The 11,641-nt window shown below is 40.8% G+C and overlaps 1 protein-coding gene and 1 non-coding gene across 2 annotated transcripts in view; both read right to left on the bottom strand.

The window, feature by feature from the left end:
- The window catches only part of FILIP1 (filamin A interacting protein 1), a 175,264-nt gene that overhangs the window by 72,003 nt on the left and 91,620 nt on the right, over positions 1 to 11,641 (bottom strand). The gene's annotated exons all lie outside the window — the stretch shown is intronic.
- LOC111727474 lies at positions 10,237 to 10,444 on the bottom strand. Its single transcript, XR_002775030.1, has one exon. It is a non-coding gene; the product is annotated as a small nucleolar RNA U3 (small nucleolar RNA).

Here is an 11,641-nt window from a genome sequence, read left to right as displayed (position 1 = left end):
TCATTGTTGTTTGGCGGGTCCGGGCTGGGGATTCGAACCCGCCACCTTAGGTGTACGTGGCTGGCGCCTTAGCCGGTTGAGCTATAGGCGCCGAGAATACATGTTCTAAATCTAAATAATCTATGTTGAATTGGTTTTACTTTGATAATTAGATACAATATTTTTTAAAAATAAGTTCTGAAGCAGGTTTCACTCAAAGGAATAAATCTCTAACAATAGAATTTCTGGTCGTCTGCGACCTGAAATTTTGAAATAATGCTCTTTCTGTTACGCCTAAAATTACTGTGCAAATAATTTAATAACAGCCAATACTTACACCCTAGCATGGACAAAATTTTTTTCAGGAGATTTAGTGTACTTCTCTTAATTCTAATCTGCAGGTGAAAAAAAAATAAAGCTCAAAGAAAATTAAATAGTCTTCCCAAGATCACCTCCTTAGTAAAAAACAAAACTATCTGATGCTAAAATGTTTGTTCTTTCCATTACATGCTGCTGTGGGGGTTGGTAACAGTTTTCTGCAGAAACATTATGTAAGCACAGAGCAGAGGAAGGGCCAGGAATTTAAAGTCCCTGGGTAATGTTTCCCATACTAACGTGATCCTCAAATGGTGTAATTTCCCCATACAACACGCTTCGTTTGGCTCACCATGATCTTGCCAACGTGTTTTGAACATTGTCAGGCTTTTTAGTAAGTTCCTTAAGAAGGCCTCCCTTCCATCTTCAGGCCAGAGCACGTGAGGCAGTGAACCCAATCCTGTAAACTGACTTCTCCCACTCTCCAACACCCCTTGCCAAGCTGCTGCTGCTGGGAGACGGCCCTAGAGCCTGACTTCTTGCAATGTACTTTGAAGTAGATAAAATATGCACTCATGGACATCTGTCGGTTATTTCCTGCACTCACAGCTTTGTTCTTCTCTATTGCCAGAGAATTCTATGGGTGATGTCACTTTTTTTCTGAAGAGAACAGACCATCAGAGCTTTTTCACTGACATAATTAATTATCTGTAGCTTGATTCCGGGCCAGAAAATTCTCAAGGCACAGCCCCTCAAAGAATTAACTCTACTGTGCTTGCTATTCTTAAACTTTTAAAGAGACAGGGTGCCATATCTTTTTTCCCCCTCCGACACTGATAATGGTATTTTTGTTCACTGATATCAAGCAACAGAAAGTGAACTGGGGCACTATTCTGTGATTTCACAAGGAAGACCTTCGGTTCAATGGGCAGCAAACTCCAAAGGTCGCTGCAGATCAAGTACACAAAGCAAAGCTTTTAGGGCTTAGTCTTAAATGCTACAGGAATGCATCACAATGACTGAATGGACTCTTTGGGGGATCTTGTGAATCTGCAGGCAGGAAAATGAGATCTCAACCAAAGCTAACCGTGCTACAATTAGCCTCAAGGTAAAAGCCTTCCTATTGTCAGCCATGAAAGCCTAAAACTTCAATGTACGCAAGTAAACCTTAGAAGAGATAAGAAATTACTTGAATTTCTTCATAATTACTGAATTACTTCCAGAGTTTTTACCTGTGTTTTTGTATAGATCTAAAACAAACTAGCCAGTTCACCAGTAGACTTGTTACCCTCCACTCTGCTGGGTTTCAAGATTATGCAAATGAGCTATTTCTTGTCTGGGTTAAACTAAGGGGGGCATGAATGAGCCACACTAGATGACATAAAGTTGAGATGGGGGCGCCTCAGGGAGCTGGAGTTGTTTCTCGCCCTGCTTTCCACTAGGTGACATGTAAGGTGAGACCCAGGGATTCTCTCAACTTTCCCAACTCTCGTGGAAATCACCAAGTCCTATCTAATGCAAAGGATTAACTGAGACCACAGAAGTGAATACATATAAATACTGTCCCCTCCAAAAAGTAATTGTTATTTATTATCTCGTCTACTGCCTGATTCTGCATCGATGAGTTTCAGTCTCGTGCTCTTTCGTCATTATGTGGTAAGTTCTCTCTTTAGATATACTATCAAAATGTTTTAAGATTTAAAATTATGATGTAAAAACGTTATGCAAAAGTTATGATGTAAAAATGTTTGTTACATTAAAAAAAATCAACATTACAGACCGATAAAAGAAAAAACTGAAAAGTATATGCCACATCCTCCCATAGAGCACCTGCTTGGGGTAATTCTATAATTTGAAGTGGATCTTTCGGAATTGTTTCTCTCTTTAGCTTTACGAAAACAGCAGCAACACACACACTCTCTGCTTTGCCCACCCTTTGTTATTCCCCAATACCTATTAGGCACTTACTATATGCTAGGAAACATGCAAAGTGCTTTACAAACATTATCTGTCTTAAACCTCACAATAACCTTATTAGACAGACACTATTTTCATCACCATTCTGTAAATGAGGGCCCTGAGGCAGGTGCAAAAAAGTTTAGTAATTTGCCCAGAGTCACATAAACAGCAAGTGGTGGTATGAGGGTGCAAAACCAGGTACTATGACTTTAGATCTGCCAATTAATATGTGCAAAACCAGGCAATATGACCTTAGATCTGCCAGTTAATATGCATATGTCCATATAGAACCTCTCAAATAGGTACCACTTTATTTTTTTTTAATTCAACAATAAAATGGAAAGTTCAAGAAAATTAGGTTCCATTGATTCTAATACTCATTTCAGGATAACTAACAGTTAGGTCATGCTTATTTCTTCTTTAATAAACTGAGTCTCTTCTATTTCTACGTCCCTCCCTCAACAGACTTTTTCAGTTTTCTCAATTTATCTTTTATCTGAATTTGTAACCCAAAGTTTAGCTCAAGCATTAATACAAAAATAATTCCAAGGAAAATATCAATTATGGTAGACTGGAATTCTAGCATGTTGAATTTGTTTGAAATAATAGTCTCCACTGTGATTTATACCTGTAAGTAATTAAATCGAATCTTTAACATTTCTTCGATTGGTCCTGCTCTGTTCTTTCTTTATTTTTATTTATTTATTATTTCTTTTTTTTTTTTTTTTAGACAGAGTCTCACTCTGTCACTTTGGGTAGAGTGCTGTGAAGTCATAGCTCACAGTAACCTCAAAGTCTTGGGCTCAAATGATCCTCTTGCCTCAGACTCCTGAGTAGCTGGGATTATGGGCATCTGCCACAACATCTGGCTATTTTTTAGAGCCAGGTCTTGCTCCTGCTCAGGCTTGTCTGGAACACCTGAGCTCAAGCGGTCCACCCATCTTGGCCTCCCAGAGTGCTAGGGTTACAGGCGTGAAACACCACGCCTGGGCTATGCTCTCTCTTCTTGAGATGGAAGTTGAAGAACCTCTTTTTCTTTCCTTTAGTACCTGCACACCCTAGAGGAAGCTCTTATTTGTCTCCTGCCTCCCCACTTCTATTTCCTACCTTTTTACCTTCCTTCCTTCCTTGCTTCCATCTGCCAATTTATTGATTTATTCATGTAGCAGCTGTGTGTGAGAGATTCTGCTAGCTGTGTAGAGCCCGCCAGAGTAGGGCATACACATCCATAATCCTATGCCTATATGACTTTATAATCCAGTAGGAGATAGAGGAGGAAAGGGAATCCCTACAGCAGATTGTTCCTCAAGGCGTCTGTTGGCAGGAAGGGAGGAAAGTTCCAGAGGGTGAGAGAGCACTAGGAAGTCATCAGGAGTGATGAACCTCAATTCCAGGTTTTTGACTAACGTAAGTGATTCCAAGCATTAGTAGACCAGCCGATCCATATATCACAAGCATTTAGAGTAAGAAAGAACTTAAATCTCTTCATTTACAGCCAAGAAGACAGTAGTTCAAAGAAATCGATGATTTGCCCAAGGAATACAACTAACTGGTTATTCATCACTTATTGGAACTCCAATCTCCTGATTCTCATACCTGAGATCTCTACACCATGCTAAATCACTAGTAAATACACTGCAACAATTTCCAGTAGGAATTAATTAATTTTTAAAATGTAAAATGAGAATTTTTTGACCAAATTGATTTTTGAAATAAGTATTTGAATACCATGGGGCACACCTGAAGGAATGTTAGCACACACATCATATGTGGTCCATGACTATAAAATCAATGTCCTAAAAAAAGTAATTGACATTACACTGAAATTTGATTATTGTGTGTTTGCTACATCATTTGTCCATACATGTAAGAATGAGGTTCCTGAACACAAAATACTTGATGTGACCTTTTTGCCTTAATGTATAAAGTATTACATCACGCTTTCTTCTTATACACAGTTCCTGCCGTCAGCCAGCAACCGGTCGCTAAGTCCAATTGTCTTCTTGAGGGAAGATATTGGAAACACTTGATTTTTTAAATCAACTACTTCCAATAACCAATCATCAGTCCAAGTTGGAAACTCTCGGCTTAAGCATATTACATATCATGGTCCCATTACTTGCAACCCCTTAGGATTTTTTTTTCTATGCTTGACTAAACTTAATCTGGCAGCATGACATGGATCCTGGTAGGGAAATTCTGCCTTACTAGCTTATACAATGGTTCCAATATATCTGCTTTTTCCAAATAAATGACCAAGCACCACTGGCCAAGATTTATACTAATAGCTGAAAACTTTCAGGGAAAGAACTTTCTTGATTATGATCGAATCCATAAAATGGCTCAAAGGCCTCCTAGTCTATCCCAAACTCCTGCTGCTTATTTGTGATTATCAAGCTGCCAAACATTATTGTTCCAGACAATTGATATGTGCTGACCTGTCCTGAGTTTCTGTGGTCGGGAACCTTATCTGAGCTGTCGTCATGGCGCTGTGCTTCGTCATCCCCAAGCAGATGGGCAGATGAAAGCCTGGTGCAGATGACTAAACAGCAGAGGCAGGTGGATGAGATCAGTCAGGCAGTGGTGCCAGATTTCTCAGCACTGAACTCATCATTTTGTGTTCAACAGAGGCCAGTCTTGCTGAATAACATTATGGGAATAGCCTTAGACGTATTTCAGATTTCCCCATGACCTTCAAGGCCAACAAATACGTAGTCTGAAAGCTTGCTTTCTGCAGCCACTCTTCACACATGCTTAATCCCAACAGCTAATTTAGTAAGACAACACACAGCTGCAGCAATACGGGCACATCTGTTCCAGCTGAAGTCCCAGTAACTGTCTCATGGACAGCTTTCATTCACGGGGATCAGTTCTGAAGGCTTACATCTCAGGATGACTTAACCACGGCAGGGCCGTCCAAAGCATCTCTTCCTGAGGTGTCCGTGGTTGTCTTTCCAGGCCACACCTACGGATTCACCAAGGCCACAAATGTAGGAAACGGTCGTGGACTTCTGATATGGGAGAAGGAGGCTCTTGGTACTTTTGGCACCACAAGTAAAACCTAGAGAATATTCATCCCTCTCCAAACTCAAATCTGTATTTGACTCTGCCATCATCTTTTCTAATCCTTTATTTCACCTAACCCCACCTCCTAAAATGCTTTCACAGGGCTCTCTGAAACTCACAGTCAAATCACAAATAAACTCTGCTAAGCTCACAAACTCTTCTGGGAATTGTTCCCTTCACCTCTTTGCTCAATGGCAGTGAATCTCAAATTTGGAATCACCTGAAGCTTCTTTAAAATAAAATACTGATTCTGGCTCCTACCTCCAAAGGTTATTATGAAGTTGCTCTGGGATATGGCCTGGGCATCTGCAGCCAAGTTTGAGAACCATTGTCATAAAGGTTCTCAATGGAACCCTGGTGTTCTCCTGATGAGATCTGTTTAACCAAATCCCTTTATTGATTCCTTTCTGTCTGAAATACCTACTGTGCTTTGATTTCCTGAGTAGACCCTGACTGACACAATAGTCGTATGTAATAAAACTAAAGTGACTTACATTAAACTAAGAGGAATTCCAGATGAATTAACTATTTAAATGAGAAAACTAGAGGGGAAGTACTAGAAGAAAATTTGAAAGAAGTTTTTCATAATCTCAGAGTGGGAAGACCTTTCTAATTAAAAGCCATGCAGGGAACAATTGATGTCTGACCAATGACAATAACAAATTCTATATAGCAAAGGTGCCAAAAGTAGTCAAAACTAAAAAGTGATAGAGGCTCAGTGCCCAGAGCACAGTGGTTATGGTGCCAAACAGGCGGGTTCGAGCCTGGGCCTGGCCTGCTAAACAACAATAACAACTGCAACAAAAAATAGCCAGGTGTTGTAGTGGGCGCCTGTAGTCCCAGCTACTTGGGAGGTTGAGGCAAGAGAATTGCTTTAGCCCGAGAGTTTGAGTTTGCTTTGAGCTGTGATGCCATGCCACTCTACCAAGGGCAACATAGTGAGACTGTCTCCAAAAAAAAAAAAAATGATAGAAAAAAATCCTTGATTTACAGCTGATATCACAAAGAATTATTTTTTTACTGTATAAAGAGTTCTTATTAATCAATAAAAGACCAACACTCCAATAGAACGATGAGCAAAGAATAAGGACAGACTAGTAATAGAAAATGAAATACAAATATCTCTAAAAATATTTGAAAAGGTGCTCAAGTTTCCCCTTAAGAGAAATATAAATTAAAGCTATTAGGAAATATCCATTTTACCTATCAGATAAAAGAATTACACCATCAGATGGGTAAAACAATCGATAAAGTACTGTGTGGGCAACAGAGTAAGAAAACAGACTTGAAAAGCAGCGTAAAAATCTGCATATGCTTTGACTCAGCAGTTCCGGTCTGGGAATTTAACCAAAGGAAACACTTGTACCTGTGTGATAAGATACATGTGTAATGTATCCACGCAGCATTGACTGCGAAGGCAAAAAACAGGGTACAGCTTAAATGTCCATCAACCAGAGACGACTATGTGTGCTTAACTATATCATATCCTCACAACCATTTAAAAGAACGTAAAATCTCCTTACGTACTAACAGGGATTTCAAGGCATATTTGAGAAAGGCCAGTTTCAGAGCAGTATACACAATATGCCTGCATTTGTGTAAAAAGCAAAAGAGAATATAGTATACATACATGCTGACATTATATTTTTAAACTTTTCAACTACATGTATGTATTACTCATTCAAAATTCTAAATATTTTTAACTAATTTTTTTTAAATACATAAATTTTACCCTGAGAATTATATTTTCATGTTTTGCTTGATTTTCAAACTGAGGTTTACGACAGAATCAAAGCCTGTCTCCATCCACACATTTACCTTATTTTATAATTACGACATGATCCCTGAGCATGTGATTATAATGAGACTCCACTTTGGAAGTGATACAGGAATGATACTTTATGAAAAGATAAAAATCTCTGCGCACCTGGACAGGACAAAAGTCCTCTCCCCTGAGTCCCGGAGGAAACACATGAGCGAGTGACAAGAAATAATGGAAGAAGCCTTTAAGCATTAGCCTAACGGTAGGAGTTCGGATGGAAAGTTGCTTTCCCTGCCTAACGACCTTCTACTTAATGTGGAAACAACATTAAAAATACAGTAAGACAAAAATCAATGAAGAGAATCAATGCACTGTGCTCATCAGCCAACCTTGGACATGCGGGGACTTTGTGCCTCTTCTTTCAAATCGCTTGTGTTACACAAAATGAAAGAGAATAATATCCAGTAATGAGGCTCTCAATACTATGGAAGGGGACTACAGTTTGGAGGATAGGACCACAGGTGGGGGGATACAGGGAAAAATGGCCTGGCGTGGTGAGCAGGGGCTGGTCTCGCCTCTCGGGACAATAGAGAACCTCTGAGTGTCATAAACAGAGGGAAGACTTGACTGATTCTGTATTTTAAAGGCTAACTCTTGCTGTGATATGGAGAATTAACGGAAGAGCCACAAGACCAGTCAGAGAAGGCTGTTGGGATAAACCATGGAAGGGTGGTGGGGGTGCCTGAACTGGAGCAGAGGTGGCAAAAATCACGTCCCTCTAGCTGTGTCAGGTCAAGACTCTGTTGATTACCCTTCCCCCACATTCTCTCCATTGCTTGGCCAGCATTCCTGGCCTGTCACTTACTCCCTTGTCAGTTGGATCGGCTGTCACGTGGTGGTAGATAATCATAATAAGAATGACCAGGCTGTTGATCCCATCTCTGCTGTAGGTAGACAATAGTGTGATGCCTGTGAAAATCACTGTGGTGTGACAGTGACACTCAGGAAGGGATGGGATCTTACACCCTATCTAACAGATGACAAAGGGAAGCCCTTACAGCTCCAGAGAAAAGGAGAGGGTGTGCGATGTTCAGAACGCCCCATGTTCCACTGTTTGGTGACCCTGGAAGTATCCCTGATTCAGTGCGTGTGTCCTCTCAGCAGAGGTCTTTACCCAGGTCAACTGCAGTCAGCATACCTGACGCCTCAAACTGACATATTATGTCACAACAATCTATGAGCAAGTCATGTCAGATATTGCAAAGATAATACATGCTTAGGACTCACACTTTGTATGCAACATTGGAATAATCTGCACCCAAATGCTTGTCCTTTCTAAACACAAGGCCAAGAGTTTACATTCCATTAAAGCAACGGTTCTCAACCTGTGGGTCATGACCCCTTCGGGGATCGAACAACCCTTTCACAGGGGTTGCCTAAGACCATCCTACATATCAGATATTGACATTACGATTCATAACAGTAGCAAAATTACAGTTATGAAGTAGCAATGAAAATAATGTTATGGATGGGGTTCGCCACAACATGAGGAACTGTATTAAAGGGTCATGGCATTAGGAAGGTTGAGAACCACTGCATTACAGGAAAAGGCATGCACTTTTTTGTTTGGTTGGTTTGGTTTTATTTATTTATTGTTTGTTTGTTTGTTTTGGTTTTTGAGACAGTCTCACTCTGTTGCCCAGGCTAGAGTGCTATGGCCCCAGCCTGGCCCACAGTAATCTCAAACTCCTAGGCTTAACCATCCTCCTGCCTCAGCCTCCTGAGTAGCTGGAACTACAGGCGTGCACCACACAATGCCTGGCTAGTTTTCTGTTTCTTTTTTAGTAGAAACAGGGTCTCACTCTTGCTTAGGCGGGTCTCAAACTCCCAAAGTCCAGCCAGCCTCTGGCCTCCACTTCCCAGAGTGCTGAGATTATGAGCTTGTGCTCACACTTCACCCAGACTGCATATTTTGAGTATTTCAAAGCACAGTTCATCTCGTACATGGTTTGTTTTCAGGTTAAAAAAGTTTCATAATCAAGTATGTGTGTGTGTATTTTTTATATGTAACATACAAAGAAACATAAAGCCTATGTGTATGTGTGTGTGTGTGTGTGTGTGTGTTTTCTTCTGAGCTAGCAGGAGCTACAACATGCAATCTCAGGCAAGGCGCATTTAATGTTCAAAAACAAAAACATCACTGTCCAAGAGTCACTCACTTTCACTGGTGTAAGTGTGGGTGCTGAGTCTGTGAGACCGTTCCCCACATCTGCTTAGGAACATAGAGACCCTTTCTTCATTGCTGATTTTCTCACTAATTAGCTAATCCCCATAGCACTATGGATTTGCAAATGTGCTTTTATTATTACTATTTTTAAAGAGCAGGGGGAGGGCAGAGCCACTACTAAAGTTTGAGCACATTGTTTCACGTTTCCTCTCAGGCCCCTGGTCAGGAAATGTTTAACATTGTGTCAGTATTCCTAGAGATTAAGGGCTGCTGTGTGGAAAGGTCAGCAGAAGTCCTTTCCTGTCGGTACGAATAGACGCACTGTTGAAGCCCAAGGATGTGTCCATGGACACATGACAAAGAAAGCCACATGACATGAGTCTCCTTGAGACTTGTTTGAGGCTGGTCTACTAAAGTGCCCTTTTTGGTGCTTAGAAAGTCAAATTTCAAATCCCAGCTGGGCCAGTTAACTTGGCAAAGAAAGACATTCCACCTCCTTTGCACTTGTAACCCCACCTGGCAAACTCAAAGATGCCAAAGGTCACACAAGGTTCAGAACAAACTCTCCACCACCACGGCACCAGGAGGTCTCCTGAGGCTCACTCGGGCCAAAAAGAGAGAACATCGTAGGGAAGAAAATACCTAAGGAAGGGCCATTCCTTATCTACCAAGTCTTTGCCCAATGGCTTTCAAGAGTGTCGAGGGAACTGTTCAGAAGAGAGAAGGGAATAAAAAAAGAGGTTAAAGACCGGTCCAGGCAGGTGCTCAGAGTGGTAAGTGGTGTGGCACGGCGACACCTCGCTAATCTGGGCACCGTCAGGTAAGTCCACATGGTCTAGATACGCTGCTCTGCATTTATTCTTAAAAACATTTAATACTGTAAGAAAACAGCTTTATATGAAGTCACAGTATAAACCAGAAGGATGCATCAGACTGCGTTCTGTCCTTACTCTCCCCAAAGGAAGAGAAGAAGGACCATCAGTGGCAAATGGTAGTGGCAGTGACCCAACACTAAGACCAGTTTCACGCCCGGGAGAGAACGCTGTGTCTCTCCCTGAGGTTTCCAGGGCTCTGCACGTTCAGAGAAACTTCCTCTAGTAACAGACTATAACAACGACCCCTGAAAGTATAGTCTTTTACTTTATTTTACAATGTTTTAAATTGCCAATTTGACGATGGCATTGGCCTAAGTCACGACTTGTCATTACAAGTGATTTGCATTGTCTACCTTGTTAAAACGTGAAGAAGGAGCAAAATCCAGCTGGGGGGTGAGTAGACCTGTGAAGGGAAACTCAACTTCAATTCCAGCTGTGATTTAGAGGCCAGCAAAGTATCCCGAGTTTTGTAAACATCAAAATTTGTCATTTGTATGGGGAAAAGTCCTGCTGACAAATAATTGCTGTTTCTTCTCGGCTGTGGAATAGGATTCTCTTTTCAGTCTGAGTTCGCTCTTCTGCTTGCTGCTAAAACAAAGACTAGCACTTTAGCCTTCTAACATACAGTAGGCCTCTATGCACGTGTGTTAACTGGAGGTGATTTGAAATCACTAACTTTCAGTCTTTAGCACAAGGTAGAATTATTAAAAAGCAAAATGCTAAAACAGTGTGATAGCTCAGAGCCCTGGCTTTGGTATCAGAAAGGTACGGCCCCCTTTACAAGGCAGGGCTCTTGGGGGAGTTTACTTAAACCTTCTGAACCTGCTTATTCCTCATCTAACTTCCTGACTTATTGTGATTATTAAATAAAATAATGACAATCCTGGCTTATATGAGGCCGCACAGGAAGGACAAGTATAAACAACTATTATTTTTCTTGTATCATGTCCTATCTTTTTGTAACTTTGCACACATATTATGGAAAGGTTATAAACAGCTACCAAAGTAAACAGAAGGATCTCATGAGCCACCTATCTATCTCTTCGTATGCTTTTTTTGAAAGGAGGAACTGAAGCATTTTAAAGGAAATTCCAGGCATCCTCTCGTTTCACCTTGGGCTCAAGAGATTATGTTCTCAGGGCAGGGTTCCAGCTGGTCCCTAGTTGGGAGACAGCTCTGCCATTAAAGGTGGCCTAACACATCCCAGGAGAAAATACATTAAGAGATGCCAGGGTGGGTACTGTGAAACAAAGCCAGAGCGTTGACCGTGACCTGATGCTTCCTCGGAACATTCCCACATCGGTCATTATGAGGAAGATTCTGTCAAAGCCAAACCTCTGGATTTAACATATAATTCTTTAAAAAAATATACTGGTAATCTATTTTTTTATTTCAGAAAATAAAACCCTTTTTATTAACCAATAAGTAATTTTCAAAAAGCATTTATCAAAGTGCTTT

This window comes from Otolemur garnettii, unplaced genomic scaffold (assembly GCF_000181295.1).
Source record: "Otolemur garnettii isolate 467f Iridium unplaced genomic scaffold, OtoGar3 scaffold00107, whole genome shotgun sequence".
Lineage (NCBI taxonomy): Eukaryota > Metazoa > Chordata > Mammalia > Primates > Galagidae > Otolemur > Otolemur garnettii.
This window is presented reverse-complemented; position numbering and strand designations above follow the sequence as displayed.